Below are 24754 nucleotides of genomic sequence, written 5' to 3' on the forward strand. Positions count from 1 at the left end.
CCCATGCCCCTTTGGCTATCGAAGCCACTCTCATGATGGATGGGAGACGTGTAGTGCCAATGTAACATTGTGGCACTTGTGCTATGGTGATTCGTCACTGTCTGACATTGTCACTGTTGGGTCCTGTGTTCATGATATGTTATGCTAGTAAATTGATAGTCCTGTGTTGGTTCTGCTTATGATGTGTCACAGGATTGGCAATATGTTTCCGTTGCAGATATGTCCACGATGGAGTACTTTACAAGGAAAATGTACGCAACACTGAAGGTTCATGCATTTCCCATGCTAACATGCATTGAATAGCCCTGCAAACACACCCCCAAAAAACACTCGACACACCCCCTCCCCACCCCTGCCCCGACACCACCCCAGCATCCCCCCTGGCACACACTACTTGCCTTCTGAGACATGCTGTGTCCATGCTGCACAAGTTCACTTTGACTTTCGGGATCGTGAACTGGCGCCTCAGGCTCATTTATTTCCTTTGTTTTTTTATACAGCTGCAGGGGTTTCCAGGCCACAAACGCCACTCACTGTACTGTTTTGGACACCCCCGCAGCACCCGCATTTTTTGGGGGGAATTCCCTGAAATGCATGCCACCAAAGGTTAGAGGATTTGGTGTTCACACCTTTGGTGGCATGCAATTATGTACTTTTAGTATAGGTTGGATATTTTTTCTCACTCTTTTCTTCAGAGTCTGTGTCTGAGGGTATTGTCTGTGGCTTGTTACCATTTATAATGGTGCGCTTTGTGACAGTTGTGTCGTGTGTGTTGATATTTTTATTGAAGTTTTCACATTGCATGCCATGGTTTGTGGGGTGTGTGATATAGGGTTGAGGGAGGTTTAAGTGACATACCAGCATTTGGATGTGCTGTTTTGCATGGGGGGTGCAATCTCTAGCTTGCATGTGTGCCTTTTGGTCGCATGGGATTTTGTTTGTTTAAGTGGCTAGGGATGCACACAATGTTGCAATTCCAAGGACACATTCTCAGGGTGTTAAGGTTGTGACAGTTGACTGTCCCTTTGTATTCATCGATTGTCACCTGGAATGTGCCAGGCCTGTGTGCACTCCGCGGGGGAGGGGTGGGGAGTTTAGCTGAAAAATGTAGCCACAAGCTGGGTACGTGCTGCCTTGCCACGTGCCCTTTCCCCTCCCATGCGTAGTGCCCATGTGTGTGGTTGGGGATGTGCGGGCACCACCATGTCCACTGGACGCCCCGCCAGGTTGCAACAATGTGCAGGACACATGCTGCCACAATGATCCTGCACACTACTGGGGGCGCATATAGTAGCTGCCCACCAGAGCAGTCAAGGGAGGGTTAACATGACATGAGCACTCCGAATGTGCGCTCCACTATGCCCCGGGTTGCAATATGGGCTGCATTGTATCTTACCTGGGGTGGTGTGGTGGGGTTCCGTATTGGCGTCATCATGTAGGTGCTCAGAGGGTAGGCACTATCCCCTGGGGAGGTGATAATGGTTGTCATTAGTTGGATTTGTGTATTTGTCTGTGTGTGACATGCATGCATGTGCACAGGCATTTGTACCCACCAATGAGCCATGTGTTGGCATGCCTCCCACCTTCCAAGTCCCGGTGTAGGGCTGACATTCTGAATATGAAACTGTCATGGGTGGACCCGCTATAGTTTGCATAGACAAAGGTGATGATTCCCTTGGCATCACATACAACCTGCACGTTCATGGAATGCCAGTGCTTGCAGTTGCGATAGATCTGCTCAGTGGCCCTAGGTGGACGTAGGGCCACATGGCTGCAATGAATGGCACCAAGCGGTTTGGGGAAGTGTGCCACCCCGTAAAAGTCCTGGACCACGGCCTGCCTTTTTGCAGGTGTTCTGGGCATGTATATGTGCCTGCGGACTGAGGGGCGTGCAGTCATGATTGCCAACACCTGGTGTAGGCAGCGTGACTGCGTGGCCTGTGAGACGCCCCCAACTATGGCAGTTGTCCGCTCAAATAACCCAGTGGCCAAACAATGTAGGACATTGAGCACCTTTTCCAAGGGGCTCAGTGCTTGGGAGCACAAGGTGGGTGATGTGAGGTCATCCTCTCACTCAGTGACCAGGTCTAGGATGATATGAGGTGGAAACCTGTACCTGCCATAGACCTGGTAATCAGGCATTCCAAAAAGGCTAGTCCTGGGTAAGAAAATGCGGGGCCTGGCTATCCTCCTCCTCCTGCGGTGTCCAACGATCACTGTTGTGAGAAATGGGACATTCATCGTAGCTGTACATGGTTGTTTGTTGTTTGTGCGCACTAGTATGCTGCGCGGGGGCGCTTTGCCTGCTTTTGTGTGGCGGATGTGTTTCCGGCTTTGTGCGTCTTTTGGTGTGCGTGGGTTTGCCCTATTCCATTCCATGAATACGTGTTTTTAGCGCACATGTGGGCGTGGCAGGGATTTCGCTGCTGAACTTCCCCTGTTACGCCCACATTTTCACGTGTTGTTCCCCATTCTGCATATTCTGCCCCCATTTTAGGTGTGTGCGCTGGATGCTGTGCACCTTCACTCGGTGACTCGCGCACAGCTTTCGGGATGTCGCAGTGACGTGTGCGCCACGCGCGGATTCAACGCAGATACCAGGTAAGCCAGCCGCAGTGCCTTCCATGAATCGGAAAAAGGGCGCACACGTGCGTTCCGCACGCATGCGCTGCATTTTTCACGCCTGTGCCACCCATTTCGCCGCACAATGATTCCATGAATCACCCCGCAAAATGTAGTTGACAGATTTCGTATGGACAAGCCAGTTCAGCATGTCCAACTTTGATTAGTACAGGGTGGCTAAAATGATTTACACCCATGTAGCCTAGCATTGTTGATTTACATAATTCCAATTTCAATTATGCCAGGTTAGCCCAATCCTTAAGGCCATATTATATTATGCCTATTTCGGTAAAGATAACCAGAATGCATCATGTCTAGTTAGCCAAGCATTGCAGGTGACAACATGAACATTTTCATTATGCCCAATTATCCAAGCGTTATGGGCAGATTCCTTTGTACCCAATTAACATACTATGAGTAGATTCCATTGCACCCAGTTAGCCCAACATCATAGACATTTCTTATAATGTTCATTTAGCATACCAGGACTCGATGCCATTATTCCTAGTTAAGCCAACATAATGGGCAGATTCCATTATGCCCAGTTCCCCAACCATCATGGCCGGAATAAATTATGCCAGTTAACCCTTCACGGCCAATAAGCCCACTTTCCATTGTGCTCATTTAGACCAGTATCACCAGATTCTACTACATGGTGTTAGTGTTTCTAAGATTGCTGTGCGTTCATTGATTCCAGGGTGGCTGCAATATTCATTAGGTACACCTAGATCAGCATGGACATAGCCTGTTGGCCAACAAATCGTAATCCCATGTGCAATTTATTGATTTATTTAATTTATTTATTTTTTACATTTGTAAAGCGACCAAACCCTTGGCCACCAGGGTGCTGTTGCAAGACTAGTTGCATGATGCAATATTAAGCATTACAAAGAACACAGTGGACTTTTCCCTGCTAAGGACAGACAGAGTGTATAGCAGTATAAGAACAGTAAACAGTGTTCAGAACCCAGGGTGGTTGGTTAACCGTTAGACGAAAAGCCAAGTTTTTAGTGTCTCGCGCAATGTCCAGTAAGAGCTCTCAGCTCTCAGTTTATTGGGGAAAGAATTCCAGTGGATGACTGCTACAGTTGGAAGTTACTCCCTCCTTATTTTGCTCTTTTGGTTTTAGGTAAGGAGAGACGGTGGGCATAGGTGGGCCTAACAGATATATTGGGCTGGGAGGATAGCTTAGGTGCAACACGCTTGCCTTGGAAGCAAGACGACATGGAGCAACATAGGTTCGATCCCACGGGTCCATGCTGAGAAACATCTGGGTATCAAGCGTGTTATAAATAACCAATTACAACACAATTACAATTGGTTTTAGCTCTCTCAATTTTCTGGGTTGGGTATTGCAGTGCCAAGTTGCTCAAGCATTTGCAGGCAATCGATAAGGTTTTGAAAATGATCCTTTCTTTGATAGGGAGCCAGTGCACCTTTCTTCTGGTGGCTGTTATGTGCTCCCTCCTTGGAATGTTTAGGGCAGCAGGAAGGGCATTGTTTTGGATTATCTGGAGCTTATTGGTGTTTTTCTTTGAGGTTCCTGAAAAGAGAACAATACAATAGTCCAGTTTTTCTCCCGTGGTTGCTCTGGCCATGGTCACGCAGATCTGTAGGGTTAGAAATTGTCTTGCAGCATTGATAAGTTTGGTTGTGTAGTCTGCTGATGAGGCGAATGCGTTGACTTGTTTGGTAAGGGAGAGTGCAGAGTCTAGGTAGCCACCCAGTGTTTTTACTACAGCTGAGATTGAGATCTGGAAACCGTCTATGGTGAAGAAGGTGTTTTGGGGACCGAGATTCTGCAGAAGTGCAGGTAGGCCTGCCAGAAGGATCTCAGTCTTGTCATCGTTTAGACATAGGTAGTTGCTTGCCATCCACGATTGTTTTGTGGAGTAGATTTTTTGGAGCAGGCGTGAGTCTTCTTCATAGTGGCCTGACAGGGGTAGGAGGATTTGGGTGTCATCGGCATAGTTGGTATAAGATATGACAATTTCATCCAAGATGTCAAAAAAGTGCTTTAGTGAATATGTTGTAACGGGAGGGGGAGACACAGGAACCTTGGGGGATGCCACAGGGGATAGGGATGGGGGGCACTATCTGTGTCCGAGAAGACTCTCATGGTTCTACCTTTCAGGCAGGAAGCTATCCAAGATGTGGCATTGGGGGAGAAGTTAGATGAAGTGATGAGATGGTGTATAGGGTGAAGTGGTCTACTAAGTCAAATGCGGCCGAAAGGTCTAGCAGGAGAAGGATGGATGGTTTGCCCTCGACTCTGAAGGAGTCGAGTTGTATTTTAAGGTCTAGCAGGGCTGTTTCGGTGCCATGGCCGGGCCGGAAGCCTAATCATTGCATACCTAGAATGTGTTTGGATTCAAGATGGGGTTGAATCTGGTAGTATGCTGCTCTATCTAGGATTTTTAAGAGGAATGGTACTGTCATAATGGGGTGGTAGTTATTAGGCGAGTCAGGGTCCAGTGAGGGTTTCTTACATAGTGGGTGGACCCAGGGTTCCTTGAGGCTAGCTGGAACCGTGTTGTTGGTGAAGGAAGCGTTAATGCATTTGGTAATGCATTGCTCCAGGTGTTCTAATAAGTCTTTGATTGTAGCTGCTGGGCAGATGTCACCCTTGCAGTTAGAGGGTTTGAGGTTGTTTAAGATGTTGGCTGTTTCAGTCTCAGATATTTCTCTGAATTGGAAAGGAGGTGCCAGGTGTACTTTGGTAGGGCATGGTAGGTAACAAGCGCAGTTTTTGTTCTGTTTCTGAGCAATTTCTTTCTGTAATAGGCATACTTTCTCTTGAGTAGCATTCTGAATGTTTATGCACCAAGTTTCGTCTTTGTCAATGGGGTTAGGGGCTGTGGTGGGCGTCTCAAGTTCTCTGAGGATTTTGAACAATTCCTTAGAGTTTGTTGGCTTTCTCATTTCTGGTGTTATATATTTGGGCTTTAGCAGCTGTAATAGTTTGCTTGTATTCTTTGGTGATTTTGGTAAATGCCGTGTTTATGAGCTTTGTGGGCTGTTTTTTCCATAGTGCTTCAGCTTGTCTTTTCTTGCTGCGCAAGTTTTGGAGGTCTGTTGTGAACCAGGGGTTGTGGTGGCAAGTGGGTTTGGCCTTTCTAGGGATGAGCGGGGCCACCAGGTTGATAGCATTGGTAAGGGTGATGGCATATATGTTGGCTAAGGCTTGGGGGTCAGTTACCTCCGGGGGTACTGTGCTAAGGGGCTTAAGTGAGGCGGAGATGGAGTCTGTGGTTATAAGTCTGGAGCTAGGGGCTAGAGTGAGTGGAAGTTTATGCACAGAGGCAGTGGGTTGCTTAAGTGTTGGAAAGGAGAAGCTAATGATGTGGTGGTCCGACCATGGACAGGGGGTATTGGAGGTGATGGTGACCTGGCTGCTCAGGTCTCCTATCCAGTCAAGGGTTCTCTCTTTGTTGTGGGTAGGCAAGGAAACCCAATGTGTGCAGCCGAGGTCTGAGAGTGCATTAGCTGCGGTGGTGGCTGCTGAGTCAGTGAGGTCATGTAGACCTAGGTTGAAGTTGCCTAGGATTATGACTCTAGTGGTGGATTTGATGTTGCTGCCTATTAGGTGGTTGATATGTTCTTCAAATACAGTTGTGGGTCTTGGTTACCGGTAGAGGATCTGCAAAGTGATGGAGTCTGTCAGGGATGTGGTTAGTATCAATGCAAGGTGTTCACAATGTTCCTCTGTGGAGCTGCTACTGAGCCTGATTTGAAGGGAGTCCCTATAGATAAGGGTGACGCCACCCATTTACATTAGACATATGTATGGAGATGTTACTGTACTGGAATGGAGTGGGGAGGCCTGCGTTCTGGCTTGATAGGGTGCACAGCTGTAATAGGCACAGTGAGCACTTCTGATCACTGAACATGACATTGGACAGGATACAAGACTAAAGCAAGTGCATTCCAGCTCAGCCTGCAAGCAAAATTTGGCCATGAAGCCATGCCCTTCCATCACCACTAGCTTTGTGGCATCTGGCACAGCTGAGTCTGTATTTCTGATTGTGTGTGTCCTTGAGTATTACTTTGGGCCAATGTGATAACTGTTTTCTATTGGGTAGCAGGGTGGTGGGGGGGGGGGGTGGATCCTAGCATCTGTATTTACCGCCATACCACTGCAGCCACATGAAGAGCAGTATTGGAAGCGCATCATAGGTTAAGAAAATACCTATCCAACATAAGGAATTAAAAAAGAAAAACAGCCTACAGGATTTGCTTAAAATATACAACTAGGAAAATCTTCTGTCAGATGTTGGACATTAGTCCGCAGCTATTGTGTGCTACAAATATAGAATGAAGAGGTGATAATACTGGCCCTGATGAAGACCTATGTATTGAAAGGTTGAAACACGTGTTGGTAGCATTATACTATCACTGATAGAAATTAAACAAGGATCTAAACATGAAGAGTTTAGTGAGATCTCTCATTTGCAAGAATTGCAAGAATGGGAAACAATCACAACTGTTAATCATAAAACTGTTTATTGGGAAAAAAATGTAAATTTGTCCATGTACAGTGGATAGACCTTGGCCTACTTTTATGGCAAACTCCCAGGTAGGTCGAAGGCTACGAGGAATTTTCGGACTCAGAACTCATGGAATGCCTAACTCCTTCCCTTCCCAAAAGGAGCCAGGCAGGCCCAGACAGACAGCAAATTCAAACTGGGGTTTATTACAGCCAAAACCAACAGGGACCAGTACACGGATAGAAGAAATCCAGAAACATCTCAGTGAGCACTGGCTCGCAGGCCAGTTTCATCAGAAGATGCGTCATAGTGATGTACCAACTTGGGACCTACTCCAGAAAACCTACCATCGCCTGGGATTGGGCGTTGAGTGATAGTCCCCCATAGAAGTCCATATACAGGTTAATTAATTGGCTCTTGCATGTCAGGTGGCTGCCCTGGCCATTCCCAATTACCTAATATTCTACAATGTTGCAGTGTCAGGGTCTTGTAACGTTTCCGGAGACCGTGTTTTCGAGCTCTGCAGCTCTGAATCATACTGAATTTATGGGGAATTATTCATTTTTTGCTATGGCTGGTGTTACTACTGTAGTACAGGGAATGAAATGTCACTCATATATTGGTGGCCTTGGCAGCCGTACCTGTCTTACATGTTTGCTCCTCTCTGCAGGCTGAATTCAGCTCAACTCAGCTCCTGCCGAGTGTCTTGGTCTGTGGTGTTTTTCCTAAGCAATAGCATGGCTTCTACAAGTTTGTGTTATTCTATAGTCCTTCATATGTTAATAATACGTTAGCTCTGTCAGGTCCCATAGATGCTCCTGCAGTTCCATTAGGTTAGTTGCAAGTAAGCATCTGCAAGCATGTTCAGGGCCTCTTGCTTCTTGCGGTTTCTGCGTCACTGCGTTTAAGCTAATGACAAAATAACAAAAAAAGGCAGTATGTATATGTATCCATCCTCTAACTTAGAACTGTTCCACATGTGTTCTTTGTGTACTCGGGGGGCGTGAGTGTGTCCCAGTATGCAGATGGCATGTGTACTTCGTGTCTAACATTGCTACATCATGGTGTCTCTAACGACGTCAACAGCACAGCTTCTTGTCGCTTTAGTCGAGACTGTCAATGGCACATGTCCTTAGTTGCATCCTGAGGCTCCTCGTCCACTCTAGGTAACATTTGCACTGCTCCTGGGCTATACGGTTGGCGGAGTGGGTACCTTTCTGCATACCTGTCTGCCATGGGAGCACTACGAATCGGTCTGAAATGGTGTGGGCGATCATGGTATTTGCGGTTCTTCCTCTGGGCCATGTGTCTTGTGAGAGAGGGAGCAGGGGTGGGATTCGACCATCCCTCTTCAGTCCCCCCTCTGGTCGACTTGTCAACCACATCTTGAAATGCCCAATTCTTTTCTCTGGGCCGCCATATCTTTGTTACTCCTCTGAGGTGTCCATAATAGTTTGTGTGGCCATCCAAAGAACAGTTCATGTAACAGCATACTCCTTCAGGGTTGTACCAGACCCACTTCCCTTCATACGCTCTAAGATCACAGGGGTTATCCAGCTTTATTGTTCCTGCTGGAAAAAGGTCACATTGCGCAATCTTATCTCTTATCCTTTCTCCTTCTCTCACAATGTCATCCTTTGTTCCCTCTATGTTGACATCCATCAGGATCTGCATTCCAATCGCCCCTTCTGCTGTTTTATGGCACCTTCTGATGCATACCTTGGTCCCAAAGGCTGATGCTGTTCCCAGTATCAGTACTCCTGCTATCACCTTCAGTCCATCAGACAGCCATGATGGCATCCATGACCATAGATATGCTAGCCACCTCTTGTCTTTTCCTGTCCCATGTGCATCATCTTCCACATGCATGTATGCCAATTGTGCAACTGTGTCTGAGAGTGTTCCATTATCTTCATCGTTAGCCGGTGTGAATGTGCAACACGAACTCCCGATCTTGGCGCAAACTCCTCCTTCCATTGCTGTGAGGAGATCCAGGATGTATCTATTCCGGAGTGCCACCAACCTAATCGTCCTGAGTTCTTCTTTTATGGCGTTGAACCCGCTTAATGTTGAGTTAATTGCTACCATCGAGTGATCTGTAACCATTTGGCATTTGTGTATGCCTGTATTTATGGTATCAGTGATACAAAGAACGTTTGTGTTCAGCTGAACAGTCTATGTTACGCTGGGATTTCATCCAATGACGCTTCTGACTTTTCTGAGAAGTAATTCTCTCATCGTTTCACTCTTCTCACTCCTGCTGGTTTCTCTGCTTCTTTGTGTTTAGTTGGTGGTACAAATTCAATTGACCTCTCCTTCATCTGTTATTCTCCATCTTTGTGAATTCTTAGAGCTTCACATCCTTCTTGGGTACTACCAATGAAGGCATGATGATGTGTACCAGGGAGCATACGCCTCCCCATTCAGGTGGCAGTTTTTCATACACCTTTGATCCACATGCTCAGTAGTGATCCATTAGTACTGCCATTCCTACATTAATTGCTAGAAGTTGTTCAATCATCTTGCATCCTAAATTTTCACCAACTTCAATGTCACCATTGTTCTGATAGCACAAGGCTGGTGTTTCCAGGGTAATTGTTGCCATCTGTCCAGCTTCGATCTCTACCCATGTCAGTAAATCTGCGTTTGTGTCCCACTCGTTCAGGCGCTTGTCATTTTCTTCCTGCACCTTATTCACTGCTGACTGTGCCAGTGGCAGTGCTTTTCTTCCCACCACTCTGTCTTCCCATCCGTCATTAATATATACTCGTCCATAGATCAGTATCTGTGGTCTCTCCCAGCATCCAGGCTCTCCTCCTATCTCTTGTACTCTTGTCCATGGGCATGGTAAATCCTTCAGTGTGTTTTCTTTTTGTCTCTCCCTTCTCCGGTCTGTCAGTTACGTACTGCAATCTTTCATGTAGCTGCTAGTAATTGTCCATCATGTCTAGTGTCTTTATGTAATTATCTTCATAGGCAAAGGTGTTCTTGGACATCCATCTCAGTGTTGCGGTTCTCCCTTGAAATCTTCCTCGTGTCTGCACCATTCCGATACATCAGGCACTGTGCTCTGGCTGCAGGTGTGGACCAATAGGACAAGGGATGGCTCATTTTATGCATTCATCTTTTTATATATATCAATAATTGCCACAGTCCAAATTCAATTTAGTTTTTTATTATCATACAGAATTATATACTCTTATTTCATAAAAATATTAAAACATTTATCAAAATTCGACACACATACAATCATTCCTACCATTCATTAAATCTCACTTGCTCTTAAATATGATACATTTCATACCTATATTCATGACCGTGTAGTCATAATCAGCAATCTGTAATTGCGCTCGCGTGACTGTGCCCTGATCCCTACATCAGTATGTCAACGAAAACACATGTCTTCTAACATTCCAAACTCACTCTATGCAGCTCTCATCTAAATTGGTCTCACCCAGGAAAGTTGCATCTAGCCTTCCCACATGCCATTGGTGACTGCCTTTCTGCCTAACTGTGTGTTAAAGTGCCCCACATCACCACTAATATTCGCCTCTCTGCCTAACTGTGATTCTATGTGCCCATTGCATCATTGTTGACTGCCATTTTGCCTAACTGTGTGTTAAGGTGCCCCATAGCACCTTTGATGTACGCCTCTCTGCCTAACTTTGATTCTAAGTGCCCATTGCAGCATTGTTGACTGCCATTTTGCCTAACTGTGTGTTAAAGTGCCCCATAGCACCTTTGATTTTCGCCTATCTACCTAACTTTGATTCTAAGTGCCCATTGCACCATTGTTGACTGCCATTTTTCCTAACTGTGTGTTAAAGTGCCCCATAGCACCTTTGATTTTCGCCTATCTACCTAACGTTGATTCTAAGTGCCCATTGCACCATTGTTGACTGCCATTTTTCCTAACTGTGTGTTGAAGTGCCCCATAGCACCTCTGATGTTCAGCTCTCTGCCTAGCTTTGTACCTAAGTGCCATTACACCATTGTTGATGGCCATTCTGCCTAACTTTGATTCTGAGTGCCCATTGCACCACCGCTGACTGCCATTTTGCCTAACTGTGCGTAAAGCGCCCCACAGTTCCACTGTGGATTGCCATTCTGCCTAACTTAGCACCCAAGTGCCCATTGCACCATTGCTGATTGCCTCTCTTGCCTAGAGCAGCAGCCAATCCTTCTAACCAAACCATGATCATACTCCAGATCATCACCACCTACTTTCATGTTGGACTGAGCTCACTTGGCCTCCTGCCTATGCCCTTCAGAGATACCAGGTGCCCCCACTTGCCACCATCCTTCAACAAGAGCGTCATGCCAAGCACGACCAACATGCTGCTAGCTACACAGAAGAGGCTACCTGCCCAAGCTGGCATACCACCCACCCCATTCCTGCCACAATGCTTACTAAAAGCCTCTAAGCCTTCCTCTAACACGCCAGAGTGCCCTAACAATCCTTACCTCAATGCACCAGACCTATGGATTTAAGACTTTACTAATAAACCTACACCCAACCAACCTTGCCCTCTCAAAATAAGAAATTAAAGGTTAGGTTCAAGACTCCCGCCATCTCCGCCTTCACCAAAAGAAAAAACCTCCCTGCCCAGACTTCACGTCACCTCCACAGCCATCAGCACCACTAGCAATCCCACAACCTTAATCAAAGGTGCATTGATTAATGCCAGATCCCTGCCAGCCCACGCCATCGACATCTCCGACACCATAACCTCACTTGACCTCGACTTCCTAGCAGTCACCGAAACGTGGCTTCATGCTGCTGCTGCTCCAGACAAATACTCTATCATAAGACTTGATAGACATTCTAACCGAGCCAAAGGCGGAGGCATCACCTTTATCTCTAAAACTACATTAGGACTTAGACCTATCTCTAACCAAACACTAGCCTCAGCCAAACTTTTGTCTGTCAAATTACTAATTTTGGGCTCCCGCACCACCATCATTCACCTTGTTTACAGACCACCAGGGCATGTACCTACATTTGAAGAGGATATTGCCTTATCCTGTCCGGCAACACCAAGCCAGGATCTCAAATTATTTTACTTGGGGACCTCAACCTGGGGTTCCAAGATTCTAAAGACCTTAAAGCCTCTACTCTCGCCAGCTCAATCTCTGAACTAGGTTTCACACACCGAATCTCAGAACCTACCCTCAACAAAAGCAGGATCCTAGATTGGCTTGTTGACCTTAATTGCAACATAGAAATCCTGTCCAACTCACCTTGTGCCTGGACTACCATCACTTGATATCTTTCATTACAAAGGAAGATAGTAACCAGAACAACAACCTCAACCTCGCCCCTCCTACTCAAACCAGGAACACCCGCAACATAACAGTGGAAAAGCTGCTCCCATTACTTCAACTGATATTCAATGCCACTGACATGAAACATTCAGATCCGATGGTATTAGTAGACCTATTTAACCAAACAGTATTTAACGCCTTAAACATCATTGCCCCACTCAAACTGCACAAAGCCAAACCACTAGCTCATTTAAACTTGTGGTTCACCCCATAACTTAGATCTCTGTGCAAAGCTAAAAGAACTGCAGAAGCACGCTGGAAGAGTCACTCTACAGCTTCTAATGAAGACAATATCCTATCGGCCTCCCTAACCTACAAAGAAGCAATCCTACAATCAAAAAAAGAAACTTACAACACATGCATCATGCAAGCTAAATCAAACACGAAGGAACTCTTTAATGTACTCAGAGAGTTGGAATCACCAGCACCTCGACCGGTTACTTATATTAAAGACGCCTCATGGTGCTCTAATATACAGGCAGCACTATTAAACAAAATAACCATGCTGCAAAACAAAATTCAAGCCAAAGACTTCCAATCCTAAGACATCGCCTCCAAGCCCATGACCTCAACGCCTGGGACTAAACCGTGCAAACCCTTCAACTTCTCGCCTCTTACCACCAAAAAGGTAGAGGACATCATCTCCAAATTAAAACCCTCTAAATGCCAGGGAGACATCTGTCCGGCGCCTCTCATCAAGGATGCTGCCAAAGAACTCGCACATTTCATCACGTCCCTCATTAACTCATCCTTTGAAACAGCCATAGTGCCTGGGTCCTCGCACTACTCAAAAAGCCTACTCTAGACCCTGCTATCCCCACGAACTACAGACCCATCACCATAGTCCCATTTCTTTGAAAATTATTGATAGAATTATAGAGCAGCTTATCTTCAGGCCTCAGGCAATCAGGCTTCAGACCTAAGCACAGTACAGAAACAGCCCTTATCGACTTAAAAACTCAAATTGAAGAGCTTAAAGACAAAGGCAAACTAGCCCTCCTCCTACTCCTAGATCTGTCGACAGCATTTGACCTAGTAGATCATAAAGTCCTCTGCTCACATCTTACGTCAGCAGCACTTTTCTCCCACAAAGCCACAACGTGGATACAATCCTTCTTAGATAATAGATCAATGAAAGTTTTCTCTCCAACAGCATCTGACAATCCCGGGCCAGTCCCATGCGGTGTCCCACAAGGCTCCTGCGTGTTTTTCACCCTTTATAACGTATTCACAAAGCTCTTGTTTGACAACCTTGAAAATCTGGGTGTCTCCTACACTAACTATGCAGATGATACCCAGATACTCATACCTGTCACCAGTGACTATGACACTGAAGCTAAACTGCTTACCGATATCTACAGCATCATCCCAGCCTGGATGGCTAAACATGGACTCTGTCTTAATGACGAGAAGACAGAGCTCCTCATTCTAGGATCTAACCTCAAACTTAACAAACTAGATAAGCATTTTGATGCTTTCAACATTGATGACAACTCTATCAAGGTCTCCAAAGAGGTGAAAACTCTTGGCATATACCTCGACTCATCACTAAACATATCAAGACAGGTCAATGCATCAGCCTCATTTACAGCTTATACCTGCAATTTAATTACTGCTTGCAGCCCCTTTCTCTCCACACCCAACTGCATTACCATACCTAGAGGGTTAGTACTCTCCAAGCTAGATTACTGCAACACACTTATCTTGGAACTAGTCAACAGAATTTCAGAAAAAAAAGTTCTTCAAAACAACACCGTTAGGGCAGCTCTAAATATCCCCAAATCCCATCATATCTCAGAGGTTAGACGCAACCTGAATTGGCTTTCGGTCAAGCAAAGGATCGCCTGCAAAACCCTCTCTCTGACCCATAAATGCCTCGCCAATCTAGCTCCCAGATACTTGACCAAAAACTTTGCACACAATACCTCAGACTACTCCATGAGATCGGCGCAGGTACACTGCCTCAAAGTTTCTGGCTTCAAGCTTCAAAAGGCAGGAGGGAGTTGTTTTCTGGTACTCGCAGCCAAGTTATGGAACTCCTTACCCTTTCCACTAAGATCTGAAGCTGCCATCCATCCATTCAGAAGGAATGCCAGAACCTGGCTTCTTGCGCAGGAATCCTAGATCCTCCTGCCTACCGGCCTGTAACCAATAACTAGCTGTATCCTTGTATATTTTTGTAAATTTATGTTCTCAGTTACAAGATCCTTATATCTATGTAAATGTTTGATCCCAGTTATATGAGTTCTGTAAATCTGCATTTTTTCCAACACTGTAATTATGTAATTGCTGTATATATCAGTGTTTCATCTGAAAAATTATCCTTATAACATTTGGAACTTGTTATCCTGTCACTGTACCGCTGTAATCCCCTTTGTAAGAAATGCACCCAGATGCCCATGGGCTTGGACCGCTATACAAATAAACAAACTAAACTGAACGAAACTGTCAGAATATATTGTCACCCGCTTCTCTACGCCGTGTTATAGTGCCAGTATGAGAGCCACTAGTTCTGCTGCTTGTGCTGAATAATGGGACTGTAATCATGCGCTCACTACCACCTTACTTGTTCCATCCTCCTTCAGTTTTAACACTGCAGTCCCAGTCCTTCTGATCCCATCAGTCTGGTCAACTGTTGATGAACCATCATTGTACAGTACGTCTCCCCCGTCAAGTGCGCCCTCTCCACCTTGCGCATGCACTGAACAACTCCATGTTCCTTGTACAGTCATGGCATAGTCTCCTGGTTGGTGGACATCTGCCAAGAATAGTGCTCGGTCAACTGTCCTGCGTCTTACTATCTTCAGTCCTGGCTTTGATAGTATCACCTCATACCCTGATGCTCTCGGCGTAGTCAGAGTGCTCTTTGGCTTATGCAGAATTGCAAAAAGGGTGTGCTCCAAGTACAGGGTGGTGGTGCACCCCATTGTTACTGTAGATGATTTTTCCACTGTGAAGGCTGCTGCAGCCAATGACTGTTCACAGGGGTAATGTCCTCTCATCACTTAGTCAAGGTGTCCACTGTAGTAAGCAATTGGCTTCCAGCCCATGCTTGTCTTCTGAAGCAGTACTACTTTCATCACTACACTGGGAGTGTATGAGAACAGGAAGAACTCCTTTTTGTAGTCTGGGTTTGTAGTCTGGCGTCCCTAACACTGGAGCTGTACATATTGCCTGTTTCAGTTCCTTCAGTCATGTCTGTGGTCCATGTCAGTCTCTTGGTTCCCTTCTGAGCTTCCTTGAGTGCAGTCAATAATGGCCTTGTATATGTGCTGTAATCGAAAACCAATGCTCTGCAGTAAATGCAAACCCCAAGAATCATTGCAATTCCCTCACTGTTTTGGGTTGGGGTGTGTTCTGTATTGTTTCTGTTCTCTTGGGGGCAATGTGCCTGCCATCCTTAGATATCACCGGTCCAATGTAAAGTAATTCCTTCTGACAATACTGCAGTTTGGCATAGTCCACCTTGTACCCCTTATCAGCAGCTAACACTGTCAGAATGTGTCCTGAGTCCTGTCTGCACTAATCCTCTGTCTTGCTGCAAATCAAAATGTCATCTACATACTGTAAAACTGTGCTTTCTGTCTGAATGCGGCTTAGATCCATCTTAATCACCCTGTTGAAGATGAATGGTGACTCGCAGTATCCTTGTGGCAAACAAGTATGTTTCTACTTCTGGTTGCAGTACATGAAGCTGGTTAGCTCGTGTGTGCCTGGTCTAGTGTATGGTACTGAAAAAATGCATTCTTTAGGTCAATGAACGTGAAACTGGTGGATTCCGCTGGAATACCACACAAAACTGTCGCCGGGTTGGCTGCTACTGGATACGCTGCTTCTACAATGTAGTTGAAAGGTCTTCACTCCTAAATAAAATGCCATGACCCCCCCTTGCCCTTGTGCATGGGGTACACTGTAGTGTTGCATGGAGATTCTGATGGTACCAGTATGCCTCTCTCAATAAGGGCACTAATTGTTTCATTGATGTCCTCATCTGTCTCTTTGGTTAGGGGATACTGTTTTACCCATGGCAAAATTGCTCCTGGTTCCAGTTTAATTCTCACTCCACCTATGCTCTTTATGAAGCCCACGTCATACGAACTCGTGGTCAATAAGCTGTCAGGGACCTTGGCCATGTCCTCCTCCTAGAATGTGGGCGGTGCCTCCAGCGCCATCGCCATTCTCTGTGGTACTTCTCTGTAATGGATCTGTAACCAGAATGTTATACTCATTTCGAACATCATTTGCAATTCCAGTCTCTCCGCCCCAAAGAGTTCATCATCTATCACTGTTGTAAGCCTTCAACCTTCAGCAATTGCGATAATTGCTCTCCATGCCCTCCCTGTGTCATCTGTTGCATGTACTGCAATCCAATCCTTTCTGGCCAACACCGCTTCAATCTCGATGGACACTATCATTCGCTTTGGCTCATCTAATGGTGTCTCTGGCCTGAACAGATACTTGTTCGGTACTCACCATACCTTACCTGCAATGCCTGGCTTCCAGGCGATGGCAATGTCTGTCCCATACTGAAACTGCGTGGGGTCCACTGGCACCCCTATCTGCACTGTACGTCCACAATATGCCTGTACAATCTGTCTTACATTTAGCATGTGTATACCTGGTGTTGAGCATAAAATGCCTTTGTCTGTGAAGGAAATTGTCATGTTTAGTTGGCTCATGATGTCTCGTCCCAGTATGTTCACAGGTGTCTGTCGAGAGTAAAGCAAGGGTAATGATAAGTCATGATCTCCTATAGATAAGGAGATGTTATCAGTGAAAGGAGCCACTTCTCGAGCCCCAGAGAATCCTTGAGTGTTCATGGCATCGCCTGACAACTTAAATGTTCCCTCCCTGATACATGAACTAGTCGCTCCAGTGTCAACAAGAAAGGAAAAAGTGTTGTCACCTATCGCCACCCCTATGCGAGGTTCCTCCGCAGGATTGGGTGTGATCAACAGGGTGGGACACATCAAGTTTGTTTGTGGGCTGTCCTATTGGGGATACATAGATAGTTTGTTCCTTGTAAAGGGGTTGTTCCCCACTATGGTAACCCCTCCCAATTGTCTGACAGGCACCGTCGCCACTGTATCCTGGGCTCTTGTGTGTTATCATTCTGTAGTTGAGCAAGGGGTTGTTCCCCACTATGGTAACCCCTCCCAATTGTCTGACAGGCACCGTCGCCACTGTATCATGGGCTCTTGTGTGTTATCATTCTGTAGTTGAGCAAGCTGCTGTGTATTTCCCTTGATCTGTGGTGATTGCAAGTACCTTGGTATTGGTGCTGCCAGTTGTGGTGCCTGCATCTGTAATTGTGTCTGTGCTGGTGACTGTGCTTGTGGCATCTGCTGATAGGAGCATTGTATCTGTCCTTGCTGTTGCTGGCTCAGAACATAATAATCTTCCTGCCACCCTTGATGATTCTGCTGCCCCATATCTCCCCAATGCTGTTGTGCTGATATGATACGGCACGCTCTAGAAATATGTCCCAGCTGTCCACAGGTCCAACTCTGTGGTGCCCCCCCCTGTCCTGGGGCGCCCCCTGTCACATTCCCTGGGCCTATCCATAGCCCCAAAATCCCCCTTTGTCCCCTGCTGTCCATAGGGTGCATCTGTGGCCCAAAGCCAAGCCCTCTTTGAAATCCTCCCCTTCCTCGAAATCCCTGGTGTGAGCTGCCCCGCTCCATGTATCCTCTGCACATGGTTGTGGTTGTTGATACCTCTGCTGAGGGGCTGGTACTTGTGGGGTGGGGCTGGTTATAACTGCCCCTTCCATTGCATACTTTGATAGCTTCGTTTGGACTAACTTGGCCTCATCTGCCTTTCTCTCTTCCACTTTTTGCTTAACCTTTTCCTGCCATAGCCTACGGTGGTGTACTATTGCAAGTTGTATTTCTGGCCATCCCTTTGCTTCTATCCCCACCCGTTTCCTCATACTCTTCTGTACAGGTTCTGGTAACCTCTGCACTAATATATGGTAAAATACTGCTTTAGTTTTGTCCCACGGCTCTCGAGTTTCAAGTCACCAAAGCTCTTGAATCTCCTGAATGTACTTCACTGGGTCTTTGTCATCCCTCATTTTGCGTGACATAATCTCCCCAGTGTCTGACGTGTCTGGGTACTGTGTTCATAACGCTTGCCACACTGCTGTTCAGCAATTAGCAAATGGGGACCCGTCATATGCCGTGTTCTGTATCGTCACCCCTGGGAGCCCCGCGTCCTTGCATATGTCATCAGCTGCGTCAACCAGTATCAAAACTAGTAATCCCTTTACATCACCCACTATGACGTATCTTCTGATGAAAACTGGCCTGCGAGCCTGAGCTCACTGAGAGCTTCCTGGATTTCTCCTATCTGTGTACTGATCCCTGTTGGTTTTGGCTGTTTTGGCAGCCTGTGACTCGCTGTCAATTTCTCCATCTCATAAATTCATTTCCCCACGCCTGCTCTCAATGATGGCAACCTGCATTTCACATTCTCTTTATTTGGGTGTTTCCAAGGCACATATTGAGGTCTCACCCCTCCCCTCTCTAGAAATGGCATCTGTGAGTATGTTGCCCTTTCTTCCGGGGTCCTTCAGTATTGTCTGATCTGTATTGGCCCTCTCTCGTCCTCAATGTCTGTGCATATGTCTACTGGTTCTATTCTAGGCGCGTGCTTGCTTTCATCATAAGCACTCGACAGTCACCCTCTTGAGCAAACTATTGCGGTTTCCTTCCTCTTTTGTCCTGGACGGTCTCTAAGTCTGTTGACATACGTGTTATGTGTGGTGCAACTGTCATTCGCTTGCTGGGTTTGTTCCTCTTCCTCCTCCTTCTCCTTGTCCAGGGGACCTACACTCCCATGATGCCCAGCCATCTGTACCCATGGAATGGGGTCTGCTCTGCGCCTCCCTCTCCTCTCCACTGTGTCTGTCATCATTGTCAGATCCTGTGTCCATGTTGCTAAAGAAATCATTTGAAAAGATTGATCTCCTTGATGTTGAGTCTATGTTAGGTTTCATGCTCAATGTCAATGATCAATGTCTATTAGATTGAATTTGCTACCTCCTGCCCAAACCCCTAGGCCTAACCTGCTGCCTCCTGCTGCTCTCCTGAGTTTGTGCTGTCTGATTCAACCCGCCTTTCCTCCTCACGCTTATTCCTTTCCCACTCCATGGCTACCTGTGTTTTTACCGCCCTTATTGCTCGCTCATCTTTTTCCTTAGGTGCTCGTTCTATTGCCAGTCTATCCAATTCAAATTCCTTTGGTCCTTTTCGGCTAACTTACGTTTTGCTTGCTCTGCTATTTCCCTTCATCTCTCTGCCTTTTTATATTTCTCTCTCTCTCTTCTCTTTCATCTCCCCCTCCGCTCTCTTCATTTCCTTAAGATCGCTCTCTATTCTCTCATTGCGCTCTCTTTCTATCTGCTCTCTTTGCTCTTCCTTCCTCTGCTCCCTGTCTTCCCGTTCCAGCTTCTCCTCTCTCCTCCTCTCTCTGTCCTCACTTTCTAACCTCACACCCCTCTCCTTTATCCTTCTATCCTCCTCCTCCATTAGTTCTGCTCAGTCAGGTGTATTGCGATCCTATTCCAGGCTCTCAATCGCCTTAGTTGCCCTTTCTGCCTCCCCCGTCGTCTTCCCTTTGAGTTTACCGAGTATCTGTGCTTCTATCCATTCGTCCGTGCTTATGGCCTCAAATTCTTACTTTGCGCTCTGCAGCACCTCCTCGCTCGCCTCTGCACCGCTAGCTGCCTGTTCTGTGCCTTTCTGCTTGTCCTCTTTAGTATATCGTGGTGGTTTGTATGTTGGTTTGGAATAACTCTCTGCTGCTTTCAATTCCCTAATTGGGTACATTCCCTGTTCATTGTCTGTGTCATCAGATATTACACTTGGAGTGCCAGGGGGAGGTGCAGAGGGATGATTCCCTTCCTCCTTCACTTCGTGTTGGTTCAGCATACACTGGCACATCGCCGCTTCCCCCTCTCCCTCCTGAAACATGTGCCACAACTCAAATATAGCCATGTGTTTGGTCAATGTCTTGCCCTTGTAAGTACCCTGTACATATGTCCTTAGTGATTGCTACATGTCTTTAGAGAAACTGCCAAAAGGCGGGCATGGCTTTGTCAGTTTACCTTCAGTACCTTTGGACCATTCTATGCTGTACTCACAAAGCTTTTCCTTGTAAGGTGGCAATGTTTTACACAAATGCTGAAGAGAAGTAACCCACCACTGTTCTTTTGATACTTAATAGTACCTCCTTCACCTGACCTCGAGTTGAGGATTTCGATAGTCTGCTGTTAAATAAATATAGGGGTTACAGGACACCAACAGTACTTTTCAATTTGTACAAGCCCCTCCGGCTCTGCACCTTGTCAGGCATGCTCTGCGCACTGCCCTCCTTCACAATTGCTGCCTCCTGCGGCACACTACCATAATCTTGCCATGCGCCTTCCGCGCACCGTCACTGGTTCACCTCGTCTGCCAATCCCAATTTCACATCACAAGCTCCTCACCGTCAAAACTCTCCATCCTATGCACCAACTTAAGGGTGACGACACCAAGCTAAAATTACAATACAGGTAGATGGACAATCGTACACACTCAACAATGACCCAATGCTCCAATCCCACAAAAACCCCACAGCTGTCTTCCTGCCTCTCTAGGTGAGAGTATACCAATATTCTCTTGTGATCGAACTGCACCTGTTGAGTTGCCTAACGTGTGAAATGCCTCTCTCCAGGAGACTTAACCAGTCAACTCACCTTCCGCAATCTAGGATAGCTCCAGCTAGCCGTCACGGGAATGCCATCATCTATGATCTGAGCTAAAACACCAAACCTACAGGAATACTTTGTTACAAATTCTTATCACCCGAATCCTCTCGGCTACTTAGTCCGCACTGCTCATCAGAACCTTTGCCTCGAAGACCAAATATGCCCTACCCTGGAAACATAGAGAAAGAACTTCTACCTCCGCTCCTCGTCCATACTCACTACACCAATACTAGACGATACTTTGACAATACACAATAATAGTACACAATACCTCCCAATACTCAACACCCTCCCTTATACCCACAATTGCTGTCAGTCTGGATCAATACTTAAGTTCCCAGTTGCACTGACGCTGCTCAGCTGCCGACTCCCCCGTCAAGACGCTCACCTCCCCATCCTAGTCTGCCTGGACAACTCGCCGATCTCGGGTGGAATGATTTCCAAATGGCTCCTGACGGCCTTTGAAAATGGGTACGCGTTCCCTGTTCTTCTCGAAATACACGCGAGTGTCCCATGGCCTCTTAGGTTCAGTGGCAAAGTGGTCAGCTTTGTGCTGGCACAGAGGACCATCCTGTGCTTAACAACTTGTTAGGACAAACTCCCAGGTAGGTCGAGGGCTATTAGGAGTTTGCAGACTCAGAACTCATGGAAGGCCTAACTCTTTCCCTTCCCAAAAGGAACGCAGGCCCAGACAGACAGAAAGTTCAAACTGCGGTTTATTACAGCCAAAACCAACAGGGACCAGGCCAGTTTTCATCAGAAGATACATCATAGTGACGCACCAACTTGGGCTCTACTCCAGAAAACCTACCATCGCCTATGATTGGACTTTGAGTGGTAGTCCCCCTATAGAAGTCCTTATACAGGTTAATTTATTGGCTCTTGCATGTCAGGTGGCTGGCTTGGGCCATCCTCAATTACCTAATACTATACAATGTTGCAGTGTGAGGGTCTTATCATTGGTTCCTGCCCATTTGTTACCCACCCCTACTGTCCCGAACTTGATTGGCTAGAGCTGGTCTCCCCAGAGCAGAGGAATCCTACTGAGCCTTCTGCAGAGCTCTCAAAACGTGGCTGTTCGTATAACTCAATTTGATTTGTGAGCACCTATTTGAATGATGCACTATCGTCAAGTCCAATCTGTATGTAACTGCCATGATTTCGTCTAACCATCACTGTGTTTGACCATCTGTGGGCTACATGTAACCAGGGTTTGTGTGCGCTATACAAATGCTATAAATAAATAAATAAATAAATAAATAAATAAATAAATAAATAAATATAGTGGAAATAGGATGTTGTTCTAATTGGCTGGGTATAGCTATTTTCTTTTTGTCTCCTTGTGATCTAATTTGGTTTCAAGCCTCTCGATGATGAGACTCATAGATGTGTGCAAGGCAACATAATTGGAGAGTTTTGTTGGGGAGAAAGATGGCCTCTAAGTGTTCATAACGGTATGGACTTGTCCTTGATTTGTAATGTGCATGCCAGAACTATTATTTGATGCTAAGCATCTTCGGAATTGAATGGGGAATGTTGGTATGTATGTGACTGCAAGGCATACGTTGTAAGGTAAAGGGAGGTTGTTTCTACTGGATTCAGTACAATGGGCCTCATTACGAGTCTGGCAGTAACCGAGGCGGTAAAGCTGCCTGGTTACCGCCGGACTCGTATTACTATTCAGCCTCCGTGATTCCCGGAATTACCGGGGCATTACAACCCCGGTGACCCGGAATTCCGGAGGCGGAATGGTGTAAATCCCCATTCTCATTGAGTCCTATAGGACTCAATGGGAGCAGGGATCCCAATTGGAAGGATCTCAGTTTTTCTGCCATTGAGGCAGAGGTCGTTGGAGGTGCACCAGACCTGGATGGCAGATAGGCAGTCAGGGATGAAGAAAGGTGCGAGTGGTTCAGCAGGAAGTCTGAAAAAGAGTTGTGTGTCATCAGCATAACACTGGAAGATGGGAGAGAAGGAGGAGATGAGGAGTGCCAGTTGAGCAAGGTAGATATTAAAGAGCCAGGGAGAGAGGATAGATCCCTGGGGGATATCACAGGTGGAGAGGTAGATAGAAGAGGAGAAGGTGCCCAAGATCACTTGGGAGGAGGGGTCAGTTAGGAAAGAGATCAACCATTCCAGTGCCCACTCCGAGATAACAAGGGTATAATGGTTGACAGTGTCAAAGTCAGAGGAGAGATCCAGTAGGATTAGAGAAGCTGGGGAGTTGTAGTCAAGGGATGCCAGCAGTTCTTCACAGGTGTTCAGAAGAGCAGTTTCCCTGCCTCTGGATGCTCGGAATCCAGATTGATGATCATGAAGATTATTCTAAAGAATATCTATTATAATAAGTACCTGGTGAGGGCGCAATCAGAATCTGATTGGCCCTCGCCGAGGCATTACCCGGCCGGGAATCCCTCGGCCGGGATATCATGCCTTTATCCAAGGCGTGGGGCGTGTCAGCCCCTCAGCCAATGAGGAGGCTTGCAGCGGGGCTCTCCCAGCTCCGAGCCTCCACATGGCTGGAGGCCGCCTTCGTCCCCCGCTGGGGATTCAGATATGATTTTTTTTGTTGTCCTCCCCCTCCCCACGTTCTCACCCCCACTTACCTGCTGCCTGCTTTGTCCCCGGTGGGGGACGATGGCAGCCTCCAGCTGTCTGGAGACTCGAAGCGAGCACATCCCCGCTCTGAGCCTCCACACAGTTGAAGGCTTCCATCGTCCCCCGCTGGGGACCCAGGTACTTTTTTTTTATTTCTTTTTTTTTACCCTCTCTCCCTCTCTACTGCCCTCCCAACCCCACTTACCTTCTTCTCTGACGTCTTTCTGGAACAGACTCTGTTTTCCCTTTCCCGGCAGCCATTTTATTGGTCGTTTTATTTTAAATTTTTTGTTGTCCCGAAATGCTGCAGCATTCCGTGACAAAGAAAATGATTTTAGAGCCCCGGTCACGCATATCTTGCGGGCCGGTGTACTAATAGCTATTTGCCCCGAGCGGCAGGGGCATTACCGACTCTAGTAATGCCCCAGGGCCTGCGTTAAGGCCCTCGTTTCGCTCGGGACTATAACTATGGGCCCCACGGAATTACCTGCTTCGGTAATGCCCCCGCCGCTCGGGGCATATTGCTTAAATTAAATAATATGTTTCTACATTAACACAAAAGAAATTGTCAAACCATCAATATGATTATTAGTCTGTGGAAACCTGTTCACAAACAATATTGACTCTACTTATAAATGGAGTGAGTCAGAACATAATAAATACACACATATATTATCTGCTCATTCAAAATTTTGTTTTGAAATGGCATGTGATTCAGCTTAAATAATTGGAAAGTATGAAAGAATATTCTCTAACTAGGAATTTCAGGGTTGTTCTACAACAAGCATGAAGGGGTGCATTTCACTAAGGAAAAATTAAAAGGGAATTTAAAATTATTTTGGTTTTGAGGTCGGAATACATTGAAGGGGAATTCAAAAGGGTTTTTGTTTTGTTTTTTCAATGTACACAAAAATCTAAATGGATTTGGAATTAAGGGCAAGTGAGATGGGAATATGTTTCACCCATAGAA

The sequence above is a fragment of the Ambystoma mexicanum genome, chromosome 4q (assembly GCF_040938575.1).
Source record: "Ambystoma mexicanum isolate Mex_15411 chromosome 4q, UKY_AmexF1_1, whole genome shotgun sequence".
NCBI classification, from domain to species: domain Eukaryota; kingdom Metazoa; phylum Chordata; class Amphibia; order Caudata; family Ambystomatidae; genus Ambystoma; species Ambystoma mexicanum.